We start from the raw sequence: 16,262 nt of genomic DNA, 5'->3' as shown, positions 1-16,262 counted from the left end.
CAAATCAAGCTTCTAAGGCAAAACTATTTGCTAACTTAAAGTGTGCCAGTAATCATTTGACCCAAATCTGGTGAATTTTTTGTGACCCTGAAGTGGATCCAAACAGTGCTGAACACTCACTTCAAGTGGAAAAATTTAAGGAAGTGCCAAAAAAACTCAGTAATCAAGACGAACAGTATTTTGAGGTGATATTTTTAAAAATCGGGAATAAATATATTCATGATGAGCAGTATATCAATATTTTAAGTAATGATGGGTTTAAAGTAAGTAAATACTGATTCTTCCTTTTATCTCAGGTTTCAGTATGTCTCAGCACAGCACTGTTACTGATCCTGTTATATTAAAATTTTCAATTTTTTGTTCTTTGTGGATTTTATTGTATTCATTTTTATTTCAAAATATTGCATTAATATATTATTTATCTTAATCGCTTTCTAAGTTTTTTGACACTCCATTAAATTTTGCACCCAAGGTCAGTGCTTCACTTGCTTTATCCTATGTGTGGCCCTGTATCCAAAGGCTATGTCACCAGAATGTTTGCAGCACAGTGGCATTATCCAATTTTGTATAATAGTCTTTCCTACTGTCTTACAGATGTACGAGTTAGGTTAAATTCTGGTTTTGTATAGTTGGATGTATAAGTTAGTTTTGCTTTTAAAGTGTTTCATTTAGAGTTATACTTGGTATATGGTATACAGTGTGTGAGATACAATTTTAAGCACAGGATGCCCAGTTAAATTTGAATTTTGGATAAATATTATTGTTATAAATATATTCCAAATATTGCATTGTTTATCTGAAATTCAGATTCAACTGGTATCCCATGTCTCCCCTCCCATTGCCTAACTCTGGCAACTCAAGGTATCCAGGAGTTAAGAACCATTCTATTTTATCTTATTTTATTATTATTATTTTTTAAAGATTTTATTTATTTAAGAGAGAGAGAGCTAGAGGGAGAAAGCATGAGAGCGGGGAGGGTCAGAGGGAGAAGCAAACTCCCCATTGAGCAGGGAGCAGGATATAAGACTGGATTCTGGGACTCCAGGATCATGACCTGAGCTGAAGGCAGACACCCAACCGACTGAGCAACCCAGGTGTGCAAGAACCATTTTGAAAAGAAATATGAGAAACAAGAAAATGTAATGTTAACTACTTAAGTTTGAAACTAATGGGGTGGATCCTCTCTGCCCTCAGTTCTCATTTTTGCCCTTGCTCTGCTCTGCTTTGTATCACCGGGCTGGCTCCTATAGGCTATTTCCCACTCTCCCAAGTTAGCTGATTTCTGGCTAGGTCCAGCCAATGGGAGGCATCATTGGGAACTTGGAAGGCAAGTGGAAGGGAGAAACCAGGGATATTTCTCCTCTTCTTTCTCTGCCTCAGGTAGTCTTTCTGGCAAATTCTTCTTCCCTCAACAGGGATTTGCTCAATGACCCCAGCCCCTGGACTTGATTTTCTGCAGCTTCCTTTCTTCCCCCGCCTTGTTCCAGCAGGGGGCAATAGTGGTGTCTGGCTCTTTTAAGGGCTGAGTTGCCTCCTTGCCTAGCCGGATTTCTGGGCCCCTCTCTCCAATTCCTTGTATTGGGGCTTTACCCCTTTTTTCAGTGCTTAGAGTGGTTTCTGTTTTCCCAGTTAGACTCCGACCAATAGAAATCCTTTGGCAGACGCCTGGGTGGCTCAGTGGGCTAAAGCCTCTGCCTTCGGCTCAGGAACGGCCCCCCATCAGGCTCTCTGCTTGGCGTGGAGCCTGCCTCTCCAATCTCTCTGCCCACTTGTGATCTCTGTCTGTCAAATAAATAAATAAATAAAATATTAAAATAAAAATCCTTTCGCAAAAGAAGATACAGGGCCACACATAGGATTAAAAAAAAAGATTTTTTAAAAAAAATCTTTTAAAAAAAGATTTTTTTTTTTAAATCCTTTCGCAACAACATGCTGAGTTGGGGAGTCTCTTCTCATCCTAAGCCCTCCTAAAGGAGGTTCGATATTCCTTCTGGAGGCTTCCTACAAATGGCATTTAGATTTGTGTCTTTATCATTATTTCTGAACTACTAATATGAAAATACAAGATATTGTTGCTAGAAGTCTTAATAATATACGTGGGATTTCACAATTATATCTAGTACCTTTAAGAGAATTAGTCTGGGGGTGCCTGGGTGGTTCAGGTGGTTGAGTGTTTACCTTCAGCTCAGGTCATGATCCCAGGGTTCCCTGCTCCCTGGGGAGCCTACCACTCCCCCTGCTTATGTTCTCTCTGGGCCTGTCAAATAAATAAATAAAATAAAATAAAATTAAAAAAGGGAGGGAGGGAGAGAGAGAGAGAGAGAGAAAATGATTCTATCCTATAACCTAGTGTTTTTCATGACTCTTTGGCGCCACCTCCAGTGGACATTTCTAATTTACAAGTGAAGAAAAAAACTGTGTTAAACACACTTTAATTCTCTAAAATATGACTTTGAGATTATTTCAATTATAAACACGGGAAAATTAACTAACCAGGGTTTTAAAATCCTCATCATCATAATTATGAGCTATTTCACAAACAAAAAATGAAGAATATGACAAGTTTATTTACCACTCAGATTTAACAAAGTTAGTATTTGTCATATTTGCTTTGAATATTCTTTTAAAAAATATGCAAATCATTATTGGAAAGGTGAGTTCAGTTTATGTTCCCTTCCTGACTGCATTTCCTTTACTCCCTTCCCAGTGATATCCACTATGCTATAGATAGTATGTATCTTTCTAGTCCATGTTTAAAACATATAACACATTATTAATCATTCAACTTTATATACGTATTGCACAGTTATTATTCTGAAACTTTCTTTTTTTAATCCAACACCATAGTTTTGATATCAAAATATATATTTATAAAATACATAGTATTCATATTAAATATATTTATATAAGTATATGTTAAAATATACAAAATATAATTTATATTAAACTATATAGTGTATTTTACGCTGTTCAGTATTCTACTAAATGATTATCACTTCAGTATACCTTTGTAGCATGATTCCTAAGTAAAAGTCTTATAAGTAATATAGGCATTAATTATCTCATTGATAGAAATCTGCAAGTAGGATGTTCCATTGCTAGATTAGAGACTCAGCAATGTCAGGATGCAATTTGGCCTCCCTGGGATCCTTTTTGTCTTCCCCTGGTGGTCCTAAAATAACTGCCACAGCTGTGCTCTTGCTTGCCAGTCCAAAGCAGGAAGGGAAGGAAGGGGAGCAAAGAAGAACTCCCACTTTCTAGCCTTATTCTCTATAAGATAGCAACCACATTCCATCAGTGATAAGGCACACATTTTTTTAACTACTAAAAATCCCACAAATCCAACACTTAAAACTGAAAATGCTTTCTTATACCTTAAAATTTTTGTTTTATACTCTTAAAAATAGCCCTTTAAACTTAGACACAAAATTTTTAGAATTATATATTACTCTTCAGTACACAAAATACGAATATAGAAGTGAAATAAATTAGTTAAGGGTATTTTCAGGATGTCTTCTCACCAGAGTTCCACTCTAAATCACTTTTCAAATCAGCACCTTCCATCTCCATGTTTTCCCCCATAATGTTACCTTCTGTGCCCTAAAGAACAGGCTGTGTCTCATCTCCTCACAGAATGTTGAAGACCCATTCTGCAAGTTGTAATTCTAGTACTTTCTGCATCTTACAAGATGTCATAAAGGGTAGGTTTTCAGATCATGTTTGCACACATGCAGGGTTGACAAACCTACTATACCAGCCAGCCCATGACAGTGCTCGTGAGGTGCTATCCACTGTGAGAAGCCTGCCAGCTTTAGAAATGAAAGAATGATTGTGTGCCTTGGCATCAATGAAGCATGGTAGAACTTCCCTGGACTCTCACTCTTTCCCTTTGTTCTCATTGGCAAAGTTGTGGCCCACCTGCCACTGCATCAATGCTGATAAGAAGAAATGAGATTCCAACTCGTACCTTGGATCCATCATACCGCAGTCACAAAACATTTCTGTGAGGGATAAATAAAATCAGGATTTTGTTAACTAGGAGGAATGGGTTACGGCTGCTGGCACTTTACCCTGTTATCCCTTCTTTTATTCACAGACATTGAACTCATCTCCAGTTTGCATTTTACAAAGCACAGGCCCTCTTGAACATGTGCATAGCCATAAGAGTTTCTCTAGGGTATATACTATCTACAGTGGGATTTAGCTGAATAATGGTGTACCCATATTTTCAGGATTTTTACTGTAAAATTTTCCAAATGTGCCCCAAACTAGAAAGTATAACAAACCCCATGTGTCCATCCCCTAAATTCATTTAACCATAGAGTTGTTTCATCCACCCCTTCCCTCCGTTGTATATTTTGCTGGAGTATTTTAAAGCAAATCCCGAACATTGTACCATTCACCTCTAAACACTTCAGTATGCAACTCAAAAAGAAATCTTTAAATATTTTCTTGTGTGACCACAATGCCATTATCACATCTAACAAAATGCAAATAATTATTTAATATTATTCAATTACCCAGCCATACTCAAATTTCCTCGATTGTAATAAAAATTCTTTTTGTAATTTCTGTTTAGAATCAAGATCAAACAGGATCCATTTTATTTGGTTGTTATGTCTCTTGTGTTTCTCATAAGTCTTTCAAGTCTTATGTTTCTCTTAATCTAGAACAGTCCCCTCCCCTTTTATTTTTCCTTTCATTGACTTGCTGATGAAATTAGAGTCTAATATAAAGTCCCTCTTTTGACATCTTGTGTATTGCTTCCTTGTGGACTGCATCCTTTACGCTCAATATTTACTGTGGACTAGGGATCAGTTTTAAAGGTTTGATTGCGTTATTATAATTATTTTTTAAAGATTTTATTTTATTTTTTATTCTTAAAGATTTTATTTATTTATTTGACAGACAGAGATCACAAGTAGGCAGAGAGGCAGGCAGAGAGAGAGCGGAGGAGGCAGGCTCCCCACTGAGCAGGGAGCCTGATGTGGGGCTCGATCTCAGGACCCTGGGATCATGACCGGAGCTGAAGGCAGAGGCTTAACCCAATAAGCCACCCAGGTTAGTTAACCATCACCATTATATAATTCCAGAACATTTTATCACTTCCTAAAGAAACGCTGCATGCATCACGGGTTCTCTCCTGGTCTCCCATGTCCGGCTCCTGGCAATCACTAACCTGCTTTCTGTCTCAAATTACTATTTGGGGATTGCCTCTTCTGGACACCTCACACAAAGAGAATCATACAATGTATGCCATCTGTGACTGACTTTTTTCACTTAACATGTTTTTAAAATTTGTCTGCTATTGTAGCATATATCAGCACTCCATTCCTTTTCATGGCTGACTAATATTCCCTTGTTTGTGAATACTGCATTTTGCTTATTAATTCATCAAGTGATGGCCATTTGGGTTATTTCCACTTTGAGGATGTTAAGAATAAGGATACTTTACCCATTTTATTTTATTTTTAACTTTTTTCAAATAATTTCCACGCCCAACATGGGGCTCTAATTCATGATCCTGACATCAGGAGTCATGTGTTCTACCAACTAAACCAGCCAGGTGCTCCTCTTTGTCCATTTTAAAGTTCTTAATTTTAAGAATTTAATTTTTAGGGGGGCCTGGTGGCTCAGTGGGTTAAAGCCTCTGCCTTCGGCTCAGGTTATGATCCCAGGGTCCTGGGATCGAGCCCTGCATCAGGCTCTCTGTTCAGCGGGAGAGCCTGCTTCCTCTCCTTCTCTCTCTGTCTATCTCTCTGCTTGCTTGTGATCTCTGTCTGTCAAATAAGTAAATAAATAAAAATCTTAAAAAAAAAAGAATTTAATTTTTAGGGCGCCTGGGTGGCTCAGTGGGTTAAAGCCGCTGCCTTCAGCTCAGGTCATGATCTCACGGTCCTGCAATCGAGTCCCGCATCGGGCTCTCTGCTCAGCAGGGAGACTGCTACTCCCTCTCTCTCTGCCTGTCTCTCTGCATACTTGTGATCTCCCTCTGTGTGTCAAATAAATAAATAAAATCTTTAAAATAAAATAATATTTAATATTTTATTTATTTATTTATTATATATTATTTTAAAGATTTATTTGTTATTTTAGAGAGAGAGAGCATGGGGGAAGGATAGAGAGAACCTCTAGCCAATTTCTCTCTGAACACAGAGCCCAATGACATGGGGCTAGATCCCATGACCCTGAGATCATGACCTGAGCCTAAACCAAGAGTCAGTCACTAAACCAACTAAGCCACCCAGGCACGCCATTTATACTTTAGTTTAAAAAATTTTTGCTTTCCTTTCATCTGGAACAGCCATCATCCAGTAATTCACCAAAATGACCAACACAAAGGGAAAAAGGAGAAGTGCCCACTATATGTTTTCTAGGCCTTTTAGAAAACATGGAGTTATTCCTTTGGCCACATATATGGGAATCTACGAGAAAGATGATATTGGGGACATGAAGAAAATGGACACTGTTCTAAAAGGCATGTCCCACAAATGTCACCATGACAAACTGGAAGAGTCTACAATGCTACTCAACATGCTATTGGCATTGTTGTAAACAAACAAATTAAGGGCAAGATTCTTGCCAAGAGTATTAATGTATGCATTGAGTATATTAAACACTCAAAGAGCTGAGATAGCTTCCTGGAATGTGTGAAGGAATAAGACCAGAAAAAGAAGGAAGCCAAAGAGAAAGGTACTTGAGTTCAACTGAAGTGCCAGCCTGCCCCACCCAGAGAAACACATTTTGTGAGAACCAGTGGAAAGGAGCCTGAACTGCTAGCCTGAACCCATTCCCTACGAATTTGTGGCATGATATATGTAAAGAAAATAAAAAACCTCAAGACAGTGTTAAAAAAATATTTAAAGATTTATTTAAGGGGTGCCTTGGTGGTTCAATCATTAAGTGCCTGCCTTCAGTTTAGGTCATGATCTCGGTGTCCGGTGTCCTGGGATTAAGCCCTGCATCAGGCTCCCTGCTGGGCAGGCGGCCTGCCTCTCCTTCTCCCACTCCCCCCGCTTGTGTTCCCTCTTTCTCTGTCAAATAAATAAATAAAATCTTTAAAAAAATAAAAAAATAAAGAAAGAAATCGTGAGAAAGGGGGAGGAGCAGCAGGAGAGGGAGGGACAGAATCTGAAGCCGACTCCCTGCTCAGTTCAGAGCCTAATGCAGGGCTTGATCCCACAACCCCAAGATCATGACCTTAGCCAAAACTAAGAGTCAGTTGCTTAATCAGCTGAGCTACCCAGGGGTCTCTTAAAATTTTTAATGTAATCTCAACCCCCAATGTGGGGCTCAAACTCATGACCTTGAGATCAAGAATCTTATGTTCTTCTCCAAAGTAGATACCCAAATTGGCCAATAGACATATGAAAAAGTGTTCAACATCAGTTGGCATCAGGGAAATAAAAATCAAAACCACAATGAGATACCACCTCACAGTAGTCAGAATGGTTAAAATTAACTAGTCAGAAAATGAGAGATGTTGACGAGGATGCAGAGAAAGGGGAACCCTTCTACACTGTTGGTGGGAATGCAAACTGGTGCAACCACTCTGGAAAACAGTATGTAGGTTCCTCAAAAAGTTGAAAATAGAGTTAGCTACCCTATGGCCCCCACAATTGCACTACTGGGTATTTACCCCCAAAATACAAATGTAGTGATCCAAAGGGCCACGTGCACCCAAAAGTTTATATGAACAGTGTCCACAATAGCCGAACTATGGAAAGAGCCTAGATGTCCATCGACAGTTGAATGGATAAAGATGTGGTTCATATACACAATGAAATATTAAGCAGCCATCAAAAAACTGAAATCTTGCCATTTGAAATGACATGGATGGAACTAGAAGGTATTATGCTAAGCGAAATAAGTTAATCAGAAAAAGACAATTACATGATCTTATTGATACGTGGAATTTGAGAAGCAAGGCAGAGGCTCATAGGGGAAGAGAGGGGAAAATGGAACAAGATGAAACCAGACAGGGAGACAAACCACAAAAGACTCAGTCTCAGGAAACAAACTGAAGGTTGCTGGAGGGGAGGTGGGTAGGGGGATAAGGTGGCTGGGTGGTAGACATTGGGAAGGGTATGTGTTGTGGCAAACGCTGTATGTTGTGTAAGACTGATGAATCACAGACCTGTATCCCTGAAATAAATAATACATTAAATGTTAGTAATAATAAATAACTAAATAAATAAACCCTAGACACATGGGTTTGTTTCTGGGCTCTCACTTCTATTTATTGATTTTTATGTCTAATCTTAAGCCAGTATCATACTGTCTTGATTACCATTACTTTGTAGTGTATTTTGAAATGAGGAAATGTGAATCCTCCATGTTTGTTCTTTTTTAAGATTGTTTTGAGCTTTTCAGAAGCTCTTATAATATGATGTGCAGTTTAGAATCAGGTTGTAAATTTCTACAAAGTCACCTGGGATTCTGATAGAGAATGCATTGAATCTGTAGATCAATTTGGGGAGTACTGCCACCTTTATAACATTGTCTTCTGATCTTCTGATATATAAAAATATGGAACTTTTTCAATTTATTTAGATATCTTATGATTTTTTCAGCAATGTTTTATAGTATTCAACATATAATATATTTGTTTTGTGACTAGGTTTCTAAGAGTTATCTTCTTTTTTTTTTTTTTTTAAAGATTTTATTTACTTGACAGAGAGGGAGAGAGAGAGTACAAATGGGCAGAGCAGCAGGAGAGGGAAAGGGAGAAACAGGCTCTTTGCTGAGCAGGGAGTCTGATGCAGGGCTCGATCGTAGGATCCTGGGATCATGACCTGAGCCAAAGGCAGACTTAACTGACTAAGCCACGCAGGCAACCAAGTTGTATTCTTTTCGATGCTATTTCAAATGAAATTATTTTATTAATTTCATTTTCAGATTGTTCATCGAAAGTATATAGAAAAAAATTGATCTTGTTTTCTGTAGCCTTGATGAAAATAGAACTGTTTCTTATCTCTAATAGTTTTTCAGGTAATTCCTTAGGATTTTTTCTATTTAAGGCCACATCATCTGTGGGTAGAGATAATTTTACTTCTTCCCTTCCAGTCTGGATGCCTTCTTTTATCCTTGACCAATTTCCTTGACTAGAAACTTCTATTACAACCTTGAACAGAAATAACAAGGTGGACATCCTAGTCTTATTCCTGATTTTAGGGGGAAAACATCCAGTCTTTCTTTCTTTCTTTTTTTTAAAGATTTTATTTATTTGTTTGTCAGAGAACACAAGCAGGGGGAGCAGCAGAGGGAAAAGCAGGCTCCCCACCAAGCAGGATGCCTGATGTGGCATTCTATCCCAGGACCCAGGGATCATGACCTGAGCTGAAGGTAGACACTTAACCAACTGAGCCACCCAGGTGTCCCAAAATCCAGTCTTCTGCCATTAAATATGTAAATTGTTAAATATGTTAGTTGTGAGTTTTTATAGATACTCTTTTTAGACAAGATTTAATTTAATTTATTTATTTGAGGGAGAGAGAATGAGGGAGAGAGAGCATGAGAAGGGAGAGGGTCAGAGGGAGAAGAGCCCAATGTGGGACTCGATCCTGGTACTCCAGGATCATGACCCGAGCCAAAGGCAGTCACTCAACCAACTGAGCCACCCAGGTGCCCTGTAGATACTCTTTTGTCAGGTTCCTTTCTGTCCCTGTTTGTTGAAGTTTGTTGCGTGTTTTGTTTTCCTGACAAGGTGTTGAATTTCATCGAACACTTTTTTGTGTCTATTGAGGTGATCATGTGATTATTTTTTCATTTTAGTGATATGATGCATTAAAATAGTAAATAAATAAAATAATTATATTAAACCAAACTCACATTCCTTGGATAAATCTCTCTTGGTCATGGTGCACCATTTTTATATATTGCCACTTGGTTTGCTAGTATTTGAGGGGCTATGTTTTTCTCTTCATGCACTTTAATTCCTACTTTTAGGTTTTAAATTCACCAATAAAGAATGAACCTGTAAAACCCTAGGCAACCCACCCCTGACTGCAGTAACGGCAAAACCACAGGCCATGTTCTCTGTACCCCTGATCTCACTGTATAGCCCTGGATGAGCCATGTACCAACCCTCCAGGACTTGTCAGTAATAAACCTTATTTTTTTCCCCCAGCATTTCCTCATGGCTGTTGCTGACTTGCATCTTGTAGTCGTAAGAACCACAGGAGCTGGTCTGGCCTCCACACTGGGGAAATGGCATTGCCCCCAGGCATGTCTAGCCAGGACCTTCTCTCTCTATAGGTTGGCACTAACATGAAATAAATGGCTACTGGGAAGCTTTGGTTTGTTAACTCCGACATCTGGTTGCTCTCACGTGCAGTATGTGTTGCCTGTTTTTTTGTTTTTGTTTTTTTTGTTTCAGTGTTAAGTCATGCTTTCTTGTTTCTTTGCATGTACCGTAATTTTTTTCTTTTGGTCAGAAACTGGACATTTCCGATAATATCGTAGTAACCCTTCCAATAGGGCTTGCTGTTGTTACTTGCTTGTTTATTTGTTTAGTGACTGGCTGCATCATTTTAGCATACTCTCCTCTCTCTCCACCCTCCCCTTCACCTGTGGTAAACCTCTAATGTTGCCCTCATTGTCCCTAGTCACTCTGGGATGTGGACGTTTTGGCGGGGCTTGCTTTAATATCTCTTCCTTGGACCGCACTGCTGTTAGACTCCACTAAATTGCCCACTGGTTACTCTATTATTTTTGACAAAGGCCTGGTGCAAAAATTGCTCTCCAGACGAAACCAGTGCAATTCAGGCTCCTTTGACAGAATAGAATTGTTTTTTAAAGACTTTGTTTATTGTGGGATACCTGGGTGGCTCAGTTGGTTAAGCGTCTGCCTTCAGCTTGGGTCATGATCCCAGGGTTCTGGGATCAAGCCCATATTGGGCTCCCTGCTTGGTTGGGAGCCCACTTCCCCCTCTGCCTCTGCCCTTCTCCCTTGTGCTCTCTCTCTCTGTCTCTGTCTCGCAGAAAAATAAGTAATTCAAATCCTTTTTTTTCCCCAAGATTTTACTTACTTATTTATTTTTAAAGAGAGAGAGAGGGAGAATGTGCTGAGGGAGGAGCAGAAGGAGAGAGAGGATCTCAAGCGGACTCCACACCAAGCGCAGAGGACTGAGCCAACAGAAGGCTTGACCTCAAGCCCCTAAGAGCATGACCTGAGCTGAAGTAAAGAGCCAGACACTCAACCTACTGAGCCATCCAGGTGCCCAGACAGAATGGTTTTTTGAGAGCGGTATTTGAGTTTATTGTGATCCCAGATAGGCTCTTCCCTGCTCCCTTTCCCAGGTTTTCTAGCTGACCTGTACGTTGCCTGTATATCTAATAAATATGTCATTCTCCTTTTAGTTGCCTGTCACCACAATCTCCACTGTTTTTGAGAGAACCCTCAAGCTTGAACTTCTCCGCATGGATAGCAGATGAAGTCAGTGCCTTTGGGAAGAGAGTAAGAGCTTTCTTTTTCATCCTGCTTCTTTCCTTAGGCAAAATCTCTGAGCCATTACTCCAAAGGGGGGATAGGAGACAGTGGCACACTTCTCTCCCAGTGTTGCTCTTGCCATAGGAATTGAGCACTCAGTAGAGAGGGGGTAGTAACATCACATCTTCCTGGCTTGCCTCTTCTGGCTTGAAACCACTGCCTGGTGAGCAGAGGTGAGGACAATCAGAGCTGTGGACTCCAGAGGTACCACATCCAGGGTAGAGCCTCAGTCCTGTGAATGAGAACTGGGCAGAAGAAAGGAGCCCTCATTTCTCAGTGACACTCACAAGAAGTAAGCCTCCACAAAAGATTGAGGGGGACCAGACAGAAATGTTGATCCTGCTGCGTGTAGGAAATAGCCCTCCAACTGGGGGGAGAGGGAGTGCTGTGTTCTTTCTTGGCTGTACTGGTCCTGAGTGTTCATCTTGCTGAGTGGGAGTGGGGTAAGGAGGAGTAGGTCTCAGCTTAAATACCATAAACTCTTAGTAGTTGTACTGAATTTTAGTAGTTTTTGTTTTGTTTTGTTTTAGTAAATTAATTTCTTTCTTTCTAGTAAGTTTTTTTTTTTTTTTTTTTTTACAGGCTATACATCCTAGAGACAATTTCTAGAGATTTTATTTTTATTTTATTTATTTTAAGATTTTAAAAATTTATTTGAGAGAGACAGAGATAGTGACAGACAGCACAAGCAGGGAGGAGAGGGAGAAGCAGGCTCTCCCACTAAGCAGGGAGCCCAACATGGAACTCGATCTCGGGACCCTGACACCATGACCTGAGCCGAAGGCAGACACTTCTCCGACTGAGCCACCCAGGTGCTCCATTTCTAGAGATTTTAAATGATTTTGTTTTTTTCTTTTTCAACAAGAACAAGTTTTTTATTTGTTCATTTTGAGCACGTAAAGTATTCCTTGATGACATCCTTGGTCGGAGACTCTTTGCCATAAGCACCATACAACTCCAACGAAACACTTTGTGGGGTTTTCCCTCTTTGTCAACTTTGCAGAGGCCTACCCATCTACCCACCCCCCTAGGCTCTTGTCATTGGCCTTAATGAGATTGATTTGGTGGTTAGCACCAAAGGCCTCCACCAAGCTGACAGACATAGCGTTATCGCAGCTGGATGCAAGTACACAAATGTGGGCTTGGAGCTTGTCTAAAGCTTTGGCTGCTTAGTGAATTCCACGTGCTAGGCTGTTGTGGAGGAGGATGGTCTTTTGCACCTTTTGCAAAGGAGAGTCCCAACACCCTGGCAGTCCACTGCCAGCCGCCATGCCTCTCAGCCACTCAACCATGGCAGTGGGTTACTGGTAGTGTCCAATCTGGAGCACACCTGAGCCTCCACCTCCCAGAGACTCGGTGGCAGTGGTGGGGAAAGACAAACACTGATTTTTTGCTTTCTTTTTAGCAAAATCTTCACTGGTTTCACTGGTGAATGGGTCTACAATGTCTTAATGTTGCTTGTGGAAATCTTCCCTTCCACTGTGGTTTCTTGCACTATACCTCCAATTTCGTAGTTTCCTTTCCTTATTCTAGAAGTCCAGAATATGTTTTTGTTATAATTTTGTTAAATTAATATTTGCTGAAGAAATGCAAGATGTCAGTGTTGCCATGGTTCAACAAAAGATTAGGAGGGAAATTGAAAGAGAGGATTATTACTCACAAGATCTGGAGGAAGTACACAGCATAGGGCAAGGGGCCACTTGAGCACTTGGGAAGGTCAAGGCAGGTGCAGGCAGAGAGGGAGAAAACCTGGGGCACATGCCTTTATCATTCTCCATGGGTAGGGAGGGCGTTGGGGATTCTGGGCTAAGGCTGGATTGGTCAATTCAAACCCAGAACTGTGTGGTCTGGGGAAGCTCCATGGGGAGCCTGCTTCTCCTTCTCCCTCTGCCTTCTGCTCTGCTTACTTGTGATCTCTCTCTCTCTCTGTCAAATAAATAAATAAAATATTAAAAAAAAAAAAAAAAAGAAGGTGCACCTGGGTGGCTCAGTGGGTTAAGCCTCTGCCTTTGGCTCAGGTCATGATCTCAGAGTCCTGGGATTGAGGCCCATATCGGGCTCTCTGCTCAGTGGGGAGCCTGCTTCTCCCTCTCTCTGCCTGCTGCACTGCCTACTTGTGATCTCTCTCTCTCCCTGTCAAATAAATAAATAAAATCTTAAAAAAAAAAGAAATATAACTCCATCCTCATCTGTATTATTCTATTCCCATTCTCCTCTTCTTTCTACCCCTTCCCAACCACACCTTAAACCAGTTTCTTAAATTTCTATGCATTCCCTCCCATTAAAAGAAATTGTGTAATATATGAAACTGTCTGAAGTAGAGACTGTTAGCCACCTACGCCAACTTGTCTTCATCTTCCAAAGTCCTATAATCTCTGATTTTAGCTTGTCACATAACTGCCTAGATCAAATGCTCCCATTTTTCCAGTCTCCCATTCAGCTAGGTGTAGCTGCATGGCTAAATTCTTGCCAGTGAGATGCAAGGAATTAAAATCATATGACAGTTTTGGGAAAACTGCTTTAAAAGGTTAATACATGTCTTTTTCTCTCTTTGCTTTTCACATTAGTATTCCATTCTGCTGTCTAGAATGTAAATGTGATGTCTGGAACTCCAACAGCCATCTTAGACCATGAAGACAAATGTTCCAGTGAGGCAGGGGCAGAAAGCTTGAAGAGCCTGTGTTCCTGATGATATCTTGAAGTCTCCATACTAATTCCAGACTGGATTTGTGAATATATGTGTATGTGTGATGATGAAACCTTATTGCATGCAAGACTTACTCATTTTTTTAAAGCTTAGTTTTAAAAATAATTTCTACAGTGTGGGGCTCAAACTCACAACACTGAGATCCAGACTCACATGTTCTTCTGACTGAGCTAGCCAGGCACCCCAAGACTTATTCATTGTTAACTTGGATTGACTTTCTTTCTTTCTTCCTTTCTTCCTTCCTCTCTCTCTCTTCTTTCCTTCCTTCCTTTCTTCCTTTTTTAAAGATTTTATTTATTTGACAGAGAGAGAGGGGGAGAGGGAGGCAGAGGGAGAAGGAGAAACAGACTCACTGCTAACCAGGGAGCCTGATGTGTGGATCAATCCTAGGACCCTGGGGTCGTGACCTGAGCCAAAGGCAGGTGCTTTACTGACAGCCACCCAGCTGCCCCTAATTTGGATTTTCTATTATATGTAGCTGATAGTAAACCTAAATGATTCAGTATCTAATTCAAACTCAGCACGTAGATCTAGATCTGATTTGATTTTTGATCTGATCTGATTTGATTCTGATTTTGAAATTTTGATTTTAAATTTATTGTTTAATTATTTACAGTCCTATGTAAATGCTGTAATCGGTCAGAATGAAAGCAATAAGTTTATGTTAGAACCCTTAGGATCGTGGGGGTGCCTGGCTGGCTCAGTTGGAAGAGCATGCAACTCTCGATCTCGGTGTCATGAGTTCAAGCCCCACTTTGGGTGTAGAGATTACTAAAAAAATAAATAAACTTAAAAAGAAAGAACCCTTGGTATTGTAATACAGTCAGGATTAATATATAGTTGGTGTTGACTGTTAGGTCCGTTATTAAATGAAACAAGACCGAAACAAAGTGAAAGTTATTTAAAGCTTTATTTTATGCCAAGTATTAGAAATCAGATTGATCGGCCAGGGGAATGAGACTGAAACAAAGTTAAAGTTATGCAAAGCTCTATTCCATGCCAAGCATTAGAAGTCAGACTGAACAGCCAGGGCGGTCTCTGAAGAGAGCGACCACTCCCAGTTTATAGGCTCAAAAATTGACTGACTGGTCAGGGCCGTCTCCGAAGAGAGCGACCCCTCCTAATCTTACAGGCTACCTTTTATTGGGTAAAACTGTAACCCATATTTTAGTATTTCAACCCACCGGGTTTGTGTGTATCTTGTTGATTGGCTAGTTTTATCTGGTCTGGCGACGTGTTATTCAAGATTACTATATATCAGAAACTGTTACAAACAGTAGTTTTTGGGAAGGCTTAGTCAGTTAACATTTTCAGTGTGAATAATAAGATTGTCGTCCTTCCCAAGATGGAGTCACTTTGGTTTGGGCAAGACCTTCTCACTGTTACAAACAGTACTTCGTACTAATTAGATGTCTCCATCTGGCCTGACTCGTCCTTGTATTCTGGGCTATATTATCAGGAACGAGCCAACTACATTTTACTGGTTTCCCAGACTTGTTTCTAAGTAAGTTTTTCTGGGGGAGAGAGTCAATTTAAGTTTACTGCACAAACAACAAAATGGCTATTTACCCAAGATGGAGTCACTCTGGCTAAATAGGTCCTTACATTGACATGTGTAGTTATGCTGGTTATATAATGGCTATCTCCAGTGGTGAATGAGAAGGGTCCGTGCCATATTAGTTGTTAAGTGTTTTGAAAATCACCACAAATAAGGATTTCATTCATTGATATACATATTAAACAAATAGTTATGGAATGTATTGTGTTAGGTGTTGATGAAATAGAGAATGAAATTGAACACAGACCCTGTCTACTTACACACCAATGGAGGCTACTGACATTAATCAAAACAGTTGTGTGTATATACATATGAATATACATCATGAAAAATGAGAGGTAGAAGGATGAGAAAAGTGCTCTGAGAGTACATATTTGTAAGAGTGGAAAGCTTAAAGATTAGGGATTCCTTGTCAGAAGGTCAGGGACAGCCTGAGGAGACTGAGATCTGAAAGTCGGGAAGAGTTAAAAAGGTAAAGGGAAGAGCAGATGCAAAAGCCCTGTAGT

The 16,262-nt window shown here is 40.0% G+C and overlaps 1 pseudogene; it reads left to right on the top strand.

The window, feature by feature from the left end:
• The first annotated feature begins 6,324 nt into the window (after nucleotides 1-6,324).
• Nucleotides 6,325-6,813, top strand: LOC131824392 (large ribosomal subunit protein eL21-like; annotated as a pseudogene).
• The last annotated feature ends 9,449 nt before the right edge of the window (nucleotides 6,814-16,262 follow it).

This window comes from Mustela lutreola, chromosome 2, assembly GCF_030435805.1.
Source record: "Mustela lutreola isolate mMusLut2 chromosome 2, mMusLut2.pri, whole genome shotgun sequence".
In the NCBI taxonomy this organism is placed as follows: Eukaryota; Metazoa; Chordata; class Mammalia; order Carnivora; family Mustelidae; genus Mustela; species Mustela lutreola.
This window is presented reverse-complemented; position numbering and strand designations above follow the sequence as displayed.